This window comes from Hydra vulgaris, chromosome 05 (assembly GCF_038396675.1).
Source record: "Hydra vulgaris chromosome 05, alternate assembly HydraT2T_AEP".
In the NCBI taxonomy this organism is placed as follows: Eukaryota; Metazoa; Cnidaria; class Hydrozoa; order Anthoathecata; family Hydridae; genus Hydra; species Hydra vulgaris.
The window spans coordinates 29805167-29825368 of NC_088924.1; positions in this window are offsets into that span (position 1 = coordinate 29805167).

The following is a 20202-nucleotide window of genomic DNA, read 5'->3' on the forward strand; positions in this document are numbered from 1 at the left end:
TCAAGCACCAAATATTGTTATTTAGTGACTATTTTAGGAAATTTATATTCATATACCAGGGGAGGGCCATGGGGACTCTTTTTTTTAGCATAAGTTTGAGAAACTTTATAAACTCTAAAATTTATTTTCATTATTTCAAATCGATAAATACTTACCTCTTATTTTAAAGTAAGCACTCAAAACTGAGATCTTTTCATAATTTTAAAAGCCTTAAATTTTAAAACCAAAGATACTAATATGTTTTTGAACATTTTTATTTATATCAATATCTTTATGGTATTATTTAGTAGTTTAAGACTAATATAGTCATTGACATTATGAGGTAGACAGTGGTAACTATTTAAACTTCCCCTCCTTTTCAGCCTTACATCCAAGGATTTGAAAAAAAGAAAAACAAATTCTAAAATGCAAAACAGGTAAATAAAATTACAACAAAATAGTTTTAAATGTAGTTAATTTTTTTTTGTAACTAACTGCTTATATTCTCCAAATCTAAATCAGATATGCTGTACGTACGACCTGATACTGTTGTGGGTGTAGAAATCAGGCATATGACTTCAGAATTGAGCACCCAACATTTTCATTTCTCATTGACCAAAAGAAGTTTTTACCTGGTTTATGTGGAAGCATGAATCTGACTTTAATATCAAGGTCACTTCAGCAATCCCTACCCACCAAAATCCGTCATAAAAACATGCAATATAATCCTTTTTTTTTATGTTTAATGAAATCTCTTTATTATGTTTGCTTTTTCGAATGGTATCAAATGTTTCAGTGCATTTATCAACACTTGTTTTTTTATAACTTATACTGTTTGAAGCAATTGGAATAAAGTGATGATACATCCTTGTGCCAGGATGTGTTCTTCCACCTTAATATATTTTTTTCCACAAGGAAGTCACATTTCTCCATATTGAATATGTTTATTATTTATACTATTACCTGCCAAAAAAAATATAAAAACAATAAAATTCACATTGTTTAAAAAAATACAAACAAGTAAAGTATAACCTTTAAAAAGAACAAAACAAAACTTATGCCTGTTTATGATATAATAGGATGTAAGCACTCACCAATTTGAAATAATAAAAATAAATTGTTTTTCAAACTAACAAAAATATATGTTATTAGTTTTTATTTTAATAATTTTTAATTATTAATTCATTTTATGTAAAAAAAAAATAAATAAAAAATCTGGGGAGATTGGGGGGGAAAGAGTTAGTCAGAGTCCCCTTAGCCCTTCCCTGGCATATGAATATAAATTTCCTAAAATAGTCACTAAATAACACTATTTGGTGTTTGATTTAAATAAATGTTTTAAAAAACGTTTCAATTGCTTTCCTCACAAAATTTAAATTTTTCTATACCATTTTTAAATGCAAATTTTGATCAAGTATTTGAGAGACAATTGATGAATCTAATTTTTTTCAGAAGACCTAAGATAAAATAATGATATACAATTAAATTTTTTACTCGGATTTTGGGCCACATTTTTCATTTCACCTCCAAAAATCATTAGTTTACAAGCCGATAATTTTGAACAAAATTGGATAAATGAGGCATTTTCTGAGACAATCAAGTTTTGAGGGCGCTATTTTTGAATTCCTCAAATAAAAATCTATTGGGGTACTAAATTTTAAGAAATTTCCTCAAGCCATTATGAAGATACCATATGTCAAAGTTGTTTTGTAGTAGCTGGAACCCATGCATATTTTTAACTAAAATTTTCGCAGTTATTATTTTTTAATATGGACTGCAAGTGAGGTAAAAATGAACAAATTCTAAGATGTAAGGGTGTCATGGTCTGGATAATTTCATATGGAATGACCCAATACTTATCATAAACTATTAATTAACAAAATTTGAAAATAAATTTGTGTATTTTTTTTACCACACAGCACTATATTGGGTTGCGGACAAAAAGTTGTAAAAAGATTTGGTTTACCAGATCTTTTTTATTATAATCAAAGCATTTTCATTGTTTTTTTAAGACTTCCTAAGTGAATAGAAAACTATAACGCACCCTGGTCTAACATTATGGTTGTTACCAAGGTTGCTTTCATCTTCATGTAAGGCATCATATTGCATGCTTCTCAGTTTGCTTTGGTCATTTCTATGAAAGACACTTTTCAATTTTAGAACATGCATCAGCAGCATATTGCATCTTGCCATGATTTCTAACCAATGTTCAGGGTTGTAAACCAATTATGCCATTTCTTGGAAAAAAAAGTGAATAAACCGAAGGATCTAATTTAGCTGACATACTCAATTTAACTTCTAAATGACCTTTTGGGTAAATAACTTCCCTGGAAGCAAGTGGAACACCATTTTCTCCAACTAATACAGCTGCAACTTCACTAACTATAGTTTGCAAATAAAACTTTAAATTATGTAAGCAAAGTTGATTGCGATGTTATTGCTTTCTACAATTTACTGCTGCAAGTGGTCAAAGATAATCAGTTGATAATGTTTGGGCCTATGATTCATAGGTTAAAATATGGCGGCCTATGGTTCATAGGTTAAAAAACATTATTAGTAAATAAAGCAAAAGATAGACAGGCATATTAAATTCTAATATATTTTCAAAAATTGATATTGGAATAATGATATATATAACTTCCTGTAAATCTTGTAAAGCTTGCGGAAATAGAAAATGGAAGCAAAACTACCTTTCATTCTAGCTACATAAAAAATTTGCTTTATCAAGAAATTTTTAGCACAGCAATGCTGACAGATCTGGTTCATTTCTCCTAAATAATTATAATCTAGAATAGTATCACTTTTTGCTATACAATTCATTCTTTTTGTCTAGCAGCATTTCGTACATTTTGAGAATAATTAATCTTGTCTTGGCCTATCTCTTTCATTTGTGTGATAATTACTTTCAACTCGTCTAACCATGATGTTCTAATTTAAGTATAAATTAATTTCTTCTTAACAAGCAGCATTTCTTACATTTTGATGACAATTAATTTCAGCTTGCCTAATCATTTTCAATTATTTTTTAAGTTGATAGTACTTCTAATAACTTATTTAAGCCTAATATCATCCATTTCAATTTTACTATTATCAATAAACATATTAACAGTGGTATTACTACAAAGTGGTATTACTTATACAGAACAAAAAACTGTAATTTTTACCTAACACCGCGTAATTCTACCATGAATTTTTAAGCACTCATACGATTTGGCATTGAGTCTATTAAATTCTCTAAATTATGTTTGGGAACATTTCCAAGTATTGTTGGTAAAATGTTGCGTAACTCCTCAAGGCTCCTTGGTGCTTTCTTGGTAATCTCTTTATCAAGCCAACTCCAAAGATTTTCAATGCAATTTAGATCTCGGCTATTTGGTGGCCAAGTTAGACGCTCAATATTTTTGCTTTCAAACCATTCAGAGACAATTTTAGCCCTGTGACATGGTGCATTGTCTTGCTGAAAATGAACGGAACGCTTTGCTTAAGTGCATCAATTGATGGTAGCAAGTTATTATTTAAAATACCAACGTAATAAATAGAGTTGACTCGACCATCAAATAATTTAAACATACTGAGACCATAATATGTCATGCAGCACCGTATTTCAACCGACCCACTACTTTGATTTGTTCTTTGAACGATACAATTGAGATTATATTTTTCGGAAGGCTGCCTGCGAATCATGATTTAGTTTTTTCGGTTATCAATCTCGATAATCATCTCATCACTGAACATTACTGTCCTCCATTTTTCTTTAGACCATTTGACGCTTTGGCAAAATTCTTTTCGCTTTTTTATATGTTGTTTTTAAGTCGCGATTTTAGAACAGGTTTTTTCTATAACATATTGCTAGCTATTAGTTTCCTACGCACAAGTGATGCCGATGCTTGACGTCCGTTTGAAAGCTTCCATTCCCTTCTTAATTCATGCGACGGCATGGTTTGATCTTTCTTTGCCAACCTGATTAAAAGGCCATCATCATTGGGTGTTGTCAAACGCGGTCTTCCAGAACAATGGTGATCAACGTAAGATTTCGTCTCTTTGAATCTTTTGATTATTATTAGCACCGAACTATGTGATCGCTTTATTATTTTTCCAATTTTACTAGCGGTTTTACCTTCCTGGTGAAAATGCACCACTTATACACGATCTTTATCGGTAATAGTTTTTCTGCTCATTTTTTCAAAAAAAATGAATTTTTTATGTTTGCAATTAAATACTTTTTTAATATTTTTGTTGGTTTTTTGGTAATGACTCAGGTCATTAATAGAATATTTAAACAAAAAAGGTAAAAATAAATTAAAAAAAGACGTTTCCGCCGCATTTAGCACAAAAAATTCTTTGTGGTTCTTAACTTTTTCACAAAAAAGGTTAACTTATTTAGGTTCTATTAGTTAATTTGAAAAAAAAAAAAATCTTCTTTTTTCTCAAGTTCTATTTAATATGTTTGAAAAAAAAGACTATTTTATTATCTTTAGAATAAAAATTAATTTACTTTATTTGAAAAAAATATTTTTATTTATTTAGTGGTTCTTAACTTTTTCACAATATTCAGACGTTTCAGCTACTGAACAAGAAAAAGAGAGGGTCACCAAAAAGATTTATAACATACCCATAACAAATGACTATGACATCGATAGACATAAGAATAAAGGTTTTTTATCTGAAATAAAAGACATGTCTGTATCTGACAAGCAGCCAGAAATGGTTGAATTTATCACTGTTGAATCATGGTTAATTTTTGAGATTTTAGGTCATGACAAAAACAATTCCAAATGGATAATTTATCCAGGTAACTCTTGGAATATCAATTTTGATTATTAGGAGTTCTAGTCGTACATCAAAAACATGGCCGTTGTCAATAATTGTAGCAAGAGGGTTGTAAAGCTGGTACAGGAAACAGCGTATCAAGTTAAGTCTGAGCATTAGCTGCAAATGCTGCTCAAATTCAAAAACAACTGGACCATGCTATCCTCAAAGACCAAAGCTGCTAATTGCAAACCAGCTGAGCAGAAAACACCATCTCAGCTTTTGAAAGAGTTCTTTGAAAAAAAAGATGTAAATGCATTCAGCTCCTGTGAAATGGACACTAAATAAGATAGCAGCACTGATTCCTGATGTGACTAATTCAGAGTTCAACCTTCATTTCTGATGACCACCATAAAAACTTGGATTTCATTAATTGATTGGTTGCAACCAGTAAAAAGTGTTAACAATGGTTACAGGTCTGGCGCAGAGCATGAAAAGAAACCTACAATGATAATTTTTGGTATATGTTTTTTAAATAACATAAAGATTTTTGATGAAGTAAAACAACCTTTATTATCGCTTACTTCTATATAATAATCTTTTACAAAATTACATTAACATAAATATAGTTTTCTTAAGATCTCCATCGCGGAGGACATTCTTACATCTTCCCCTTCTTCTTTAAATGAAATGTTTTACTATTTAAGTTTGGAAATGTTTTAATATTTCCTCCATAATTCTATAGGACGTCTTTCTCTGTTTGGATATGTTTTGAGATTCGGTTCTTGATAATGGCTTTGTTGCATTGGCATAGTAGTAATTATTTCCTTTTCTGGTGAAACTGATTCCTTCTGAGAGTATTCATCGTCTCCCTCTTCTTTAATTGGTGTCGGATTGAATTCACGGTTCATAGGAACATACTCTAAGACCTTGCAACACATCCCCAGAGATTTTATTTTTGATTATCATTAGAAAACATTTCCTCATTCAAAAAATGTAAACGACAACTTTTTTTAATGGGGGCCTGGGGAGAAAACACACATTTTAGGGCAGTGCCCAGGAATTTTGTTGTTCAAGATAGGTAGCTAATAAGCATGGGGCATACTCAAATTTTTAGTATGTTGATACTGGTAGCAAATGAGGATGACTTGCAAAAAATTAAGGTAATTGAAGCTAAACCAACCCCGCCCCGATCCCTAACTGCCCCCTTCCTAGAACTACGTCTCCTTTAATCGTAAATTTTTTTTTTGTTCTATCATAAAGTAGATCAAAATTCATCGACAGATTTCAAATTTCATCAAAAAATCTCTTTTCGTTTAAGATTTATAACAATGCAAAGCCTAAAATTACCCCCTGAAATAACCTTAAATGGTCTCAACTTTTAAACGAAAAATTTTTTTTTGATGTAATTTGAAATCTGTCGATGAACTTTGATCTAGTTTAATATAAAACAAGCAAAAAGTTGAAAAGTGTTTTTTGGAACCATACCCTAGGGGGGATTTGGGGAATCTTCTCGAACACCACAAAATCATGCCCATGCCCCATATTAAATTTTCAGAAATATTTGTGATAGATTTATCAATTTTATTTTTTAAATTTTTTAAAAATTTTTGTTTAACATTAAAATTTACAGACGGATAAGTATTTTTATTACTTTCTATTTACATTTTTATTGAAATAAAAACAAAGCAAAGCAACCTTTAATTATTAACAATTAGTAAAAGTTAGCAGTTGCTAATTGTTAACAGTTGCATAATAACTCTTTGCACGCGTTGATATACGAACTGAAAGCATGTTTTTAGCCATTATATTGACATGTGTTTATAGGCATTATATTGACATTTGATTGATATAACCGATATATCATGCCAATATTATCAATCCATATCAGAAGTTTTTATTTGAATATGTTTTTATTTTTCATTTAAAATGCCTAAACATGCAAAAGAACATAGTGATTTTGTAAAAAAATTTTGCATTTGCTGCTTCAGGAAAGGCACGGATTTAAGAACAATAAATAACCCTGAAACAACTTTTTTAAATCTAAATAAAAAGAAAAATGACTACTCAAACCTTATCAAAACTATATTCTGGAAAGATTATTCAGCGGATAATTCTGACCTTCCTACCATGCTTTGCTCAAAATGTAGAAAAAAGCTTGCAGGGACTGATCCTTACTTCATTATGCGGCCGTGTTATGAAGGTAATTATAACTATATTGATGTTTAATTTACTTCATTTAAAATTTAGTTTCGCTATTTTAGTTATTATAGTTGTCAAACAAGTGCTATAAAATTTAGACCTGAATACCAGAGTTATTAGAGGGAAAAAATGTGAATGTTTTATTTGTGAAAATGGGCGCAAATCAAAAATGGAAAAAATATTGGCCCCAATGGTTGATTGTGTTTCGGGAAAGCTTGTTTATCAAGGCGCTGAAGATGTTTCAAATAAACCTGCAGAAAGACTAGTTTGTCAACATTGTTATGCCCAAGTGGGACAGGGAATTCCACATCCCTGTACGAAATTAGAAAGACAAAAGAATTTGACTGCCATTGTAAAATCAACATCCCCAACAACGCAAGGAAAAGTTCTGTCCAGCTCTATCAAAGATTTCAGCACAAATGACTCAGAGAACACTTTAGTTTGGAAAACCTTTGGTCCGAAGCAACTCACTGTCTCTTTCGGAAAGACTGAGGTTAAGAAACCTTTCTTTTCTTCAGATAAATTGAACAAACTTCAATTAAAACTACATTCCAGGTAAATTTTTGTTGCTTAAAAATACTTTTAAAAATAAATTTGTTATGAGTTTAAAGCCAATTTTTGTAATAACTTTATTATGATTTATAAGTAATCGCAACATGATTGAAGTTGCACGATTTCTGAGAAGTGAGGCTGGACGAAAAAGTGTGGAATCCGGTTTCAATATTAAACTGATTGAGAACAACGAAATAATTGGAAATTTATTCAATTGTGATAAACTCCCATTGCAATTAAAATTAAAAGAAAGCGAAGAGGTAAGTAAACTATTTCCAAAAAAATTATTTTATAGCTAGATTGCAATTTGTATTATTCATTTTTATTTTTTTTTGAATGTATAGTTAGTAGAAAAAGATACTCCTATTGTGTATTGCAATGACATTGAAAAACTCGTAGCAATGGTACTTCATCACAGAAGTCAAGAAACAAATGATGTTGATATCAAATTAGGTGTAGATGGAGGGCAGGGATTCCTAAAAGTTACACTGTCAAAACCCTAAAACCAGAGTTAAAAAATAATAAAATTCCAGAGAAACTGAGCAAGAGTGACGGATATGCGTACAAAGATTTTAAAGATTCAAGCGTCCGCAAAACTATTATATTGGCCATTTTGCCTTCATTGAACGAAAAATACCATAACTTGCGGTTAATATTGGATAAGCTGAACATTTTATCCTTAGATTACACAGTATCTGAAGATCTAAAGATTTTGCTTCAAATGGTTGGAAAACAAACTGCAACATCAAAACACCCTTGTCCGTATTGCATGACGTCATCTCCTGACTTTCAAAAAGCTGATCAATATACTCTAGAGTCTTTGTGTACATTGTACGACCAATGGATGGCTGATGGTGCAAACTTAAAAAAAACCTAAAAAATACACTAATGTTGTTAACTCCCCTTTATTAACAGGCAACAAAAACAAAAAAATACTAGAATTTGTAAATATTCCTGGACTACATATACTGCTAGGTGTTGTAGACAAAATTTTAAAAGAGATTGAAAAAAATTTATTTGAAAACAAGGAGTGTGGGTTACAGTTTGTTAATCAATATCTGTCTAAAATAAACATCTGCAGAGTGTCCTACCAAGGGCAGCATCGTTTGGAAGGCAATGCTTGTCATAAATTGCTTAAAAACATAGACAGCTTTGAACTGTTTTTTCAAGAGTTTAGTCTTGGAGTTTCCACTGCCAAATATATTAAGGTACTTAGAGATTTTGAAAAAATCGTCCATGGTTGTTTTGGAAAATCATTAAGCTCCACATATGTTAAAGATCTAGAGGAGTTCTCTACGAGCTATAGAAATCTAAGGGCTACAATTCCTTTGAAGGTACACATAATTGAGCAACATGTTATTGAATTTATCAACATGAAAGGTGGAGTCTTTGGTATGATAAATAACTTTTAAATTTGATTAAAAATAATTTGTAATCTTAGTAATTAAATACTCTATTTCAACAGTTGAATCGTAAAATTTGCATAATTTACGACGAATATTTATTAAATAAATTTGCATTTCTTTTGTACTTCTACTGTTCTATAGGCTTAGGTTACTGGACTGAACAAGCTCTCGAATCCATTCATCAGGATTTCAATCAATTTTGGCGAATAAGAAAAGTTGGAGAGCACAGCCCAAACTATATAGAGGCGCTGAAAAACGCGGTTGTTGCTTACAACTACAAGCACTTTTAAAGTAGCTTTCTATTTGCAGGAATGTAGTTTGTAAAAAGTAAAGTGTTAAATCTCCTATGAACAAACGTTTAGTATGACTTTGAAATGTAAAATATCAATCATAATGTAACCATAAAAATCAGAGTTTTTTTTTTTATTGTAATAAATAATTGTAGCAAACCCTTCTAGACCCCTTATAGCCCCCAGGGTATGGTTCCAAAAAACACTTTTCAACTTTTTGCTTGTTTTATATTAAACTAGATCAAAGTTCATCGACAGATTTCAAATTACATCAAAAAAAAATTTTTCGTTTAAAAGTTGAGACCATTTAAGGTTATTTCAGGGGGTAATTTTAGGCTTTGCATTGTTATAAATCTTAAACGAAAAGAGATTTTTTGATGAAATTTGAAATCTGTCGATGAATTTTGATCTACTTTATGATAGAACAAAAAAAAAATTTACGATTAAAGGAGACGTAGTTCTAGGAAGGGGGCAGTTAGGGATCGGGGCGGGGTTGGTTTAGCTTCAATTACCTTAATTTTTTGCAAGTCATCCTCATTTGCTACCAGTATCAACATACTAAAAATTTGAGTATGCCCCATGCTTATTAGCTACCTATCTTGAACAACAAAATTCCTGGGCACTGCCCTAAAATGTGTGTTTTCTCCCCAGGCCCCCATTAAAAAAAGTTGTCGTTTACATTTTTTGAATGAGGAAATGTTTTCTAATGATAATCAAAAATAAAATCTCTGGGGATGTGTTGCAAGGTCTTAGAGTATGTTCCTATGCACCGTGAATTGTATATCCATTGGTATTTTCTTCATGTGTGAAGCATTCCGAGTTTTTTTCGAGTTATCAACGGGAAATTTGGCAGTAATCATTGTACCGTTCTTTGCCGTAATTGTGTAGGGTTTAAACTCAAACGGTGCCGTAGTTTTGTTACATCTTTGTTGTTTTATCAGTACTGTATTTCCAATATATAAATTTAAATTTTTTGCGTGGTATTTTGAACCGTGGTATTTCTTTCTGTATAACTTAGAATTTTCTTGTCTCTTTTTGACTTGATCATTAATATTTGTATCAACCCTTGTCTGAAATGAGGGTATTGTGAAACCTGTAAGGCGATTGAACATGAGTGTAGATGGTGGTATCCGAGTTGTGCAATGGGGAGTGGTACGATAGGAGAACAGGAAGTTGTATAACTGCTTTTTCCAGTCTCTTCATTCAATGTGTGCTGCTTGTATTGTTTTCATCAGTGGTTTCATGAATGATTCGGCTTGTAAGTTAGCTTGCGGTCAAAGCGGCGTGATTCGTTTATGTTCAATTTTCAGTTTGTTAAAAAACATCTTTATTTTGAATGAAGTAAAAGGTGGTCCATTATCGCTGATAATTTTTTTCGTTATTCCATATACTGCGTTTTCTGTAGAAAATCAATAAGAAGGTCACCGGATGTATCATTTATAATATCGACAATCGGAAATTTTGATGTTTGGCCTATGAGAACTACCAAATGAAATCCGTTAGGTAAAGGACCAAGGTAATCTATGTTAAGTGTGTCCCAAACTTCCGATGATGTTGGAGTGATTAATAGTTCGGCTGGTGGATTTTGTTTACCAAGTGCTTGACAAATTGCACGTTGTTTTATATATTGTTCTACCTTAGTGTCTAGGCCAGGAAAGTAAACTTTCTGTCTAAGTAGTGCTTTTGTTTTCTCGAGTCCCATGTGACTATTATGGCCAGTTGTATAACCATAATCTTTAGTGATCGAGGAGTTATAATTCGATTTGCTTTAGGTCTGATGTTTGATTTATTGTAAGTTCTTGGCTAATCTTACGGTAAGCAAGTAACTCTTTTTGAAACTTTCTTATTTCTGGAGAACAATTCAGATGTGTTAGTTTATACAAGGTATTAGTGGCGACTAACTATGTAAGTATTTGGTTTCTCTTTGAATATCTAGTAGTGAAAGGGCTTTAGGACATGCGTATTCAGCAGTAAAGTTGACACATTTTTTTAGCTTTTCGATGTCACAAGGGTCTACCGGGTGTCAACTTGGATAATTAGATATATTATGTATTCCTTGGACGTAGTGTAAATCAAAAGAATATCCCTGTGATCGTAAAGTCATACGCTCAATGCGAAGTGGTACTATAGCATTTGGGTTGTTTAAAACCTTCACAATAGCTTCGTGATTGCTGTACATTTTAAAAGGGAGTCCAAACAGGGTGCCCTGCTGTGTTCACAGGCGTACACTATAGCCAAACATTCTCTTTCTACTCAGCGTAGAGTAGCGTTGTTTAACAGGTGACAGCGCTTTTGAATCATAAGATATGAGTTTAAAGTCTTGTTTATTTGGCGTGTTTTGTACAATGATTGTCGATGTGTCTACAAGATTTGCATCAGTGAAGACTGTAGTTTCTTTGTCGGAATCGAAGTACCCAACGCATGAGTCTGATGTCATATCGTTTTTCAGTTTATCGAACGCACACTGGCACTCAAAGTTCCAATTCCATCATGAATCTTTATGCAGAAGGTTTTGTAAAGGATAAGTGATTGTACTGTAGTGTAGAATGAAACGCTTAAAATAGTTCATAAACCCGAGAAAGCTTAGGAGAGCTTTAGTGTTTTCTGGTATAGGCATGTTTTTGATATTATCGAGTTTTTCAGGATCTGCTTGCATTCCTTCTTTTGAAAATATAAATCTAAAAAATTTGACTTTTTCTTTTCCAAATAAGTATTTTTCAAAGTTTAGAGTTAAACCTCTCTGTTTGAATCTTTCTAATACTTTGTGTAATATTGAATCGTGTTGTTTTGCATTTAAAGCGAATATTAAAACATCTTCAGCAATATTAAGAGTTCCTTCTATATTTTTCAAAACTTCTCGTAAAGCGTTTTGTAGTTCCTCCTGCGCAGAATTCACTCCAAAATTAAGTCTTGTGAAACGTTTAATTTGAGTTTCGGATTAAAAAGTAGTAATTGATCTCGATTCTGGCGCAATTTCGAGCTGGTAAAATGCCTTTATTAAATATAATTTTGAGAAAACGGCTGATTCTTTAAGTTTTAAAATAACATCGTCTAGGGTTGGAGTCGGGAAACGCGTTCTTCCAATAGCTTTGTTAGCGGCTCGCATGTCTACGCAAATCCTTAGGTTACCGTCATTTTTTGGAACAATTACCATTGGACTTATCCAGGGTGTTGCTTCATCCGTTACCGTGTCAATTTATCTGCTTCAAGCTTTGTAAGTTCATCTTTAACTTTTTCTCTAAGTGCAAAAGGAATTCTCCTTACTCTTTATGTGACTGGTGGTATACTTTCATTTATTTTCAACTTCACTTGGTATTTAGAAAGTTATCCTATTTTCCCGCTAAAAACAGAACTTTTGTATGAGTTTATAAGTGGTTGTAATCGTTTTAGAACGTTTAGAAGAAGAGCATTGTTTAATTTGCTAATATTCTGCATGGAATGGCAAATTTGTTGTTTACTCTCGCCATAATTATTTTGTATTGTCTTTTGTTTGTTTAAAAGTTTCTGATTGACTATGTACTAGAGAACTTTATTCAATTGTATTAAACTGAGTAACTTGGCGTCGTTTCCAGATAATAGATTTTTGTGGTGAGTTTTAATCACGTGGAATGTGGACTATAGGAATTTCGTTTGACTTTCTATCACGGCATTGATTTGCCCTTCAATTTTAAGTTTTTGATTATTATCCCCAAAGAAGATAAGGATAAGTTAAATCAAGGAGACTCAAAGAAGATAAGGATAAGTTAAATCAAGGAGACTTGATTTAACTTTGCACGAGGATTTTCGGATTCGTTTAATATCTTTGTAAATTTTTCCTAAAGCTAAACATGCATTAGTGTGCGGGAATTCAGTTCCGCATCGATAACACGTTTTTTTCAGCGACTTATTTATAATCTCATGTGGTTCTTTACTGATTAGTGGTAAGTTTTTTTTCTTGACTGTATTTACGTCGCTTTGTTTATTCGTTTCTTTTTCCAGTTCTTCTATTTGCTTCTATCATCAGCTCGAATATTTTTGCAGTAGTTAACAAATCTTGTAAAGTTTTGTTAGGATTTTGAAAACTGTATTTACGAAGTTTTGAAATGTTGGTACTAAGCTCAATTTGTTATTTAATTTCTTTATCTTTATCGGCAAACTCGCATTTAAGACCTTGTTCGTGTAATCGAACGAAAAACTGCTGAGTGGTTTCATCTGTACGTTAAGCCATTTTACGGAAGATAAAAATTTCATAGCTCGGGTTTACTTGGAGTTTGAAGTGTTTATTAAAAGCTTCGACAGCTTGTTCGTATGTGATTAGCGTATATCTTGCGGTATAATGTTTTCATAAATTTTGTAAGTGTTATCTCCAATTTAAGTAAGAAGTAACGAATGTTTTTGCTTATCATCTGTAATTATGAGTAAATCGCAAAGTAACTCGAATCATTTAATGTAGCGTTTTCCAGCTAGAAAATAACTTACTCGCATCTTCCGTACATGAAAATGGTGGAAAGTTTGGTAGATTAAGGTTTTTTATAGCAATGATAAGTATAATGTTTATTTAAATCCTCTTTTTTTTTTTTATCTTCATCGTCAAGTTGATGAAGTAAAACAACCTTTATTATCGCTTACTTCTAAAAATAATCTTTTACAAAATTACATTAACATAAATATAATTTTCTTAAGATCTCCATCGCGGAGCACATTTTACAACATTCATTTGTTAAAATAGTATCCAGTTTTTTATTTTTTTCGCGTTATATTATGCAATGTATGTAAAAAAAGTTTTTTTTGAAAACTTGATGAGGATAGCGAGAGGTAAAAAAATAATAAAAAAACAAACAAAAAAAACAACAGTTTTTTATTTCTTTATTATAGTCAGCAAAAAATTACCTATTTGTTAGTGAAAATTTTTCCTTGATCTAATTTTTGAACACTAATTTTTGAACACTAAAACATTAAAATACACCCCTAAAACAATGAAATAAATATCAGTAATAAATCAATAACAAAAAAATTTTTTAAATTTTAAAAAGATTTTTTCCTATTTTGTCATATGAATATTATATTTACAGTTTTTGCTTTTATATTCAATATAAAAGCAAAAACTGTTTATTTGTTACACTGTATTTTTTTTTTTTTCTGTGTAACATAGTATAATAATTTTTACAATGCTCGTTTAAATATATATATAATAAATTCTGTTACAAGAGTATACACTAGTATTACAATAAAATTAGGGTTAAAGCAGATAGGAACTCAAAGAAGATAAGGATAACATTACGTTATCGCAATCTTTTTATAGAGTCCCTTTTAAAAGAATAATAAATCGTAGATTTATATAATAAATAAGAAGAGTAATAAATCGTTTTGATAAATCGTAAATATACAGCATTAATATCGAGTATAATATAAATATAAAACTCATAATAAATATACTAAAGAGATCGTATTAAGAAGTATATAAACACGTATAATATAAAGCTCGTATTAAGAAGCAAATAAGTAGCAAAGTTACCGGGGAAATAGTCAAACAAACAAAAAATTAATTCGTTAAAATAAAAATAATTTTTTAATTAATAAGATCATTACGTATTAAAAATTTCTTTTTTTGCTTAAAACTTAAATGAACTTAAGGACCGTAAACTTAAAATCCTTTTGACATTCATTCCATAATTTAGGTCCTCGATAAGATATGCAATATTCTGAGAGTTTGTTACATTTCCGAGGCAATTTATAGTTAATGTTTCTATTTGATCTTAGATTATACTTATCATTTAGCTTTATTTTGAACTTATTATTAAGATTTACAGGTAAAAGATTGTTGTAGTATCTATACATAAAAATTAGATGCTGATAGATATTTATTTCAAATATATCCATCATTTTCATATCTTTCATAAGAGGTTTTGCATGTTCGCGTTTAAATTTAGAGTATATGATTCGGCAAGCGTGTTTTTGTAGCTTATAAATTTTTTAAAGTTTTGTTTTAAGCGTACTTGCCCATGATATATTAGCTTAGTTAATGAAACAACGAATCAGCCCAAAGTATATTTGCAAGGTTAAATCAAGTCTCCTTGATTTAACTTTGCACGAGGATTTTCGGATTCAATTTGAGACTTAAAATATTGAAATATCACGTATGGGCAGACTCGATACATTACGCCAATAGTTCTGGTGATTTTTGATTGAATTTAGTTTATCTGGGAAAGCCAGAATAAACTTTATTGACAAGAATTCCTAAGAACTTTATACTTGTTTGCTTTTTAATTAAATTATCATTTAAATAAAGTTCAGGCAGCTTAAGTGAAATGTTTAACTCTTGTTTTTTTTTATGAAATAGAGTATAATTTGTGTTCTCAACATTAAGTGACAGTTTGTTTGCCCTAAACCAAATATTAACTTTATGTAATTCCATATTCATATCTGAATAGAGATGTTTAATATTATTATTGGTGAGAAATAGATTTGTATCATCTGCAAACATTATTGAATTTAGTTTTAATGATGCATTACAAAAGTCATTAACATAAATAAGGAATAGGAGCGGACCAAGGATTGATCCCTGCGGAACTCTGCATACGACATTTAATGTTCCTGATTGTTCATTATGAACATATTGCTTTCTATCTGTAAAATAACTTTTTATCCAGGAATATGTTGTATTATTTATACCGTAATGCTTAATTTTTTCTAAGAGAATGCAATGGTCAACTGTATCGAATGCTTTAGATAGATCTATAGATACTCCTTAAGTATATTTGTTATTGTTAAAACCATTAGTTATATGGTTGACTATTTCAATAATAGCATGTTCAATTGAGTTATTTTTCTGGAACCCGAATTGTTTTGGGTAAAACAAACTGTTTATAGCGAAATACTCGAATATTCTATTATAAACTACGCCTTCAAACAATTTTGAGAATACAGAAAGTAATGATATAGGTCTATAGTTTGTAATGTCCGAATGATCCTTGCATTTGTAAATTGGGATTATTTTAGCTATTTTAAGAGCATCAGGGAAAATACCGAACTTAAATGAAAGTTTCAGTATATGAAACAAAGGTTTGCTTAAGCTAGTTTTGTTAAAAATCGCTATATTTCTAGAAATTTCATCATATCCTGGAGATTTGTTTTTTTTTAAAGAAGAGTATGCTTTTTCAAATTCTTTATAACTTAATTCATTATCATATAATCTTTTGTTATTTGAGGGTTTTAGGTGATAGTTTTTAAATGATTCTGATGTGGCCAATATTTTGTTGGCAAGTTTAGGCCCAACATTTGTGAAATACTTGTTGAACTCTTTTGAGATTAGGTTTTGACAGAATATATCAGTGTTGTCAATATTAATTCTTTTAGGTAGTGAAGGAGCAATATTTTTGTCTTTTCCGATGATGTTATTAATTATGGACCATGTTTTTTTACTATTAAATTGGCAATTCGAGATTAGCTTACTGAAATAACTTTTTTTTGCATTTTTGATTAGTGATTGGTAAAAGTATTTATATTTTATGTAATTTAGTTCATTATTTGTGTTTTTATTTTTTAGAAATTTGTTATATAGTTTTTGCTTTTTTTTTGAGCATTTAATAGCGATTTGATCATTCATGGGTTAGAAATAGCTTTTGCCTTAACTTTAATATCCTCATATGGACAGGTTTCATTGTAGTGTTTTAATAATGTACTTAAAAAGTTATTAAAAGCTTCGTTAGTATCATTGCATTTATATACATTACTCCATGCTTCTTGTTTTAATCTACACGTTAGTTTGTTAATATTACAAAATTTAATGTTACGTTTTTTCAAATTAATAACATTTAGTTGACTATCAGACGCAGTTTTTAAATAATTTACTTTTAAGAAGATAGGAAAATGATCACTAGTATCTGTAAGGAAAATTCCAGTTTCAAATGTTGATTTTAGGTGGTTATTAATGAAGATATTGTCAATCGCAGTTGCTGAGTTTTTTTGTAACACGTGTGGGTTTATTAATTATTGATAAGACGTTGAGTTTAAATAGCATTTCAAAAAAGGATTTTATTTTAGGAAATTTTTGATTAGCCAGAGCATCAAGATTTATGTGCCCAATAATATATAGACTTTTACTTTCATTAATAATTTTTATGATAGAATTTTTCATAAAATTTTCAAATGGTTTAATTTTACCATTTGGCGGACGATAAATACATCCTACTAATATATTACTATATTTATTGTTTATAATTTCGATGAAAAGACTTTCGTAGTTAGAATTAGAGAAACATTGGACTTTTTTAATTTCATACATATATTTATCGGAGACATAAACACCTAATCCTCCACCTTTTTTCCCGCTGGCTCTTGATTGGCTTACTAATTTATAAGATTGCAAACTATAGATAGAATTCAATTCAACAGAACTTTCTGTATCATGCCAAGTCTTTGTAAGAGCTATGACATCGAACGCGAAATTAAAAATACTTAAAAATTCTTTCAACTTCTAAATATTTTACTACATGCTTCTAATGTTTACGTATAATGTAGAAAATGAATTAAAACCTTTTGATACTTTGAAGTCGAAAGGACAAAATACGGTGTGTCGATTAAGTTCATTTGAGTTTCTCGAAAAATATTTATGTTTTCATTAGATTAGTTATTAATAATAACCTCCCAAAATGGGTCAAAGTTTAGATTTTCAAAATCTCTATTTTTTAGAGTTTTCATTTCCATTTTTGAAAACAAAGAATTTAGATTAAACAAATAGTTTCAATAATTTTACTTTATATATATAAATATAAATTTAGATTAAATTAATTGAGATTTTAAATTTTGAGCATCGTCAGACTTCTTTTTATTAAACTCGTGTACTACGAGCTTGTTGTATATCACTTTCGCGAAGTATCCGTTTTGCCTATGGATTTTGCTTTAGCAAAAAGTTGTTTTTGAATTTTCCTTGTGGTTTTGCTAAAGTCTTCGTTAATATAAATGTTGGTACCTTTAAGATAGGAAGCTTTACCCAAGATTATTATATTTGTTTGAGAAGAATTATTTTTAAAGTTATTTAAAAGGAATGAATAACAGTTTTATTGTATTATGTATACTCAGATTATTTGAATACAGCTTTTGATTATGCTATTGGTATACAGTTAACTGATGCAAGTTGCAATGTTTTTAAAAACCAGGGATACAGACTCTTAGAAAAAAATCCAGCTTTAAAAGTCACATAATCAGGGGTTTCTGTAAAATTGTTAAAGGACTTATGAACTACATCAAAGAACAAAAACAGGAGACTTAAAGAGACATTTTAATTTTCAACCTGGATTACTACAGTGTTTTCTAGAGTAAAGTAATATGATCTAGAGTAATATGTAAATGTTATATGTTAATAAAAAAGTTATACTTAAAATGCATAGTTATAGCCCCCGATAGTTATAGAATATAAACTATTATATAAACTTTTTTTCAAGATTATGCTTAAACAAGTTAATAATAATGTTGATCATTATTGTATGTCACGGTCGTTTACAAGCGCTATGTTTAGGCACGCATGCGTTAAAATTTTTAAAAGTCTTGAACTTTTAAAATGGCTGCGGCTCTTAACGACATAAAATATTTTATATGACAACCGTTAATTTGTTAACATTTTCTTTGAAATATAATGCTGTACTCTTGTTTTTAACTTATATCAGTATATTAATACATATAATTTCATAATTACATCAATAAAATAGTATTAAAATGGTCTTAGCGCGCTTAAACTTCATCTCTAGTTAGTTACTTTTTAGAGTAAAACACAGATTTGTTTATTTATTTAAATTCGATTTTTTAAAAATCTGACAGTAGGAATTCAAAATTTTTTTTTTTAAACTCCAGATAAATATGTTCCATATTAATGATATTTTTTTGGTTATTGCTTCAGCTTTTTTTTGGCTTAAAAGTATGCTTTTATTGATAGGACTATGTCCTAATATAATAAAGTTTCATTTTTTATTATTACTTTTAATTTTTCTTACTTATCTTAAAATTAATATTGTATACTTTGTTATCTGACTAATAAGTTATTCCATAATTATCTCCATCTAAATAATAATAATAACAATAATAATAATAATAATAATAATAATAATATTATATATATATATATATATACACACGCACACACATAAATATACACACACATATAAATATATATATATATATATATATATATATATATATATATATATATATATATATATATATATATATATATATATATATATACATAAATATATATATATATTTTTATATATAAATTATGTTAGTGTATTCTACAAATAGAGTGCTCAATGTTATTAAAGAACAGAGCAATAATAAATTAGCAAAAATGCTTATATAATTTTTTTCTTCTGTGAAGAAAAAAATTTAATAAGAGTTTTTACTAATTTATATATTTATATATATGTGTGTGTTTTTCTTCTCTTTTAGATGGAAGTAACATGGTTTATTGTATGTACATTTTGTTGTGTTGATAGATACAAAATCAATTGAGATGTTGATTGATTTTTGATTCATTGACACAAATTTGAAAAAATTCTTTGAAATATGAAAAATAAAGAATATGGTATTTAACTTTCTTGGATTACAATCAATTGGATTTGACAATTGAGGATAAAAATACAGTTAATTTTTTGTTATCGGTAAGTTCTTTGAATTACCTTATACTTTTATGGTGTTTATTAGCAATATACAATGGATATAATTATTTGAAAATTTTTACTATTTTGGATACATAATATTCTCATATTACTCAACTTTTTAGTTTAAGAAATTTTGAATGATTATAAATTTGTTACATTTATTTAAAAACTAACATAACTACCTTGCTTAAATTATTTGTAGCATATTTACATTTAATCCTATTACTTTATATCCTCTTATTAGTAACTATTTTAACAAAATATAATTTTTTTTTATGTTGATAAAAACAAGAATAATACCCATAAGAAATGACAGGTGTCATTTCTTAAAAATATAGCTTTCTGCAATGTAAAAAATTCTTTCTTTATATAAAGTTATAAATAAATACC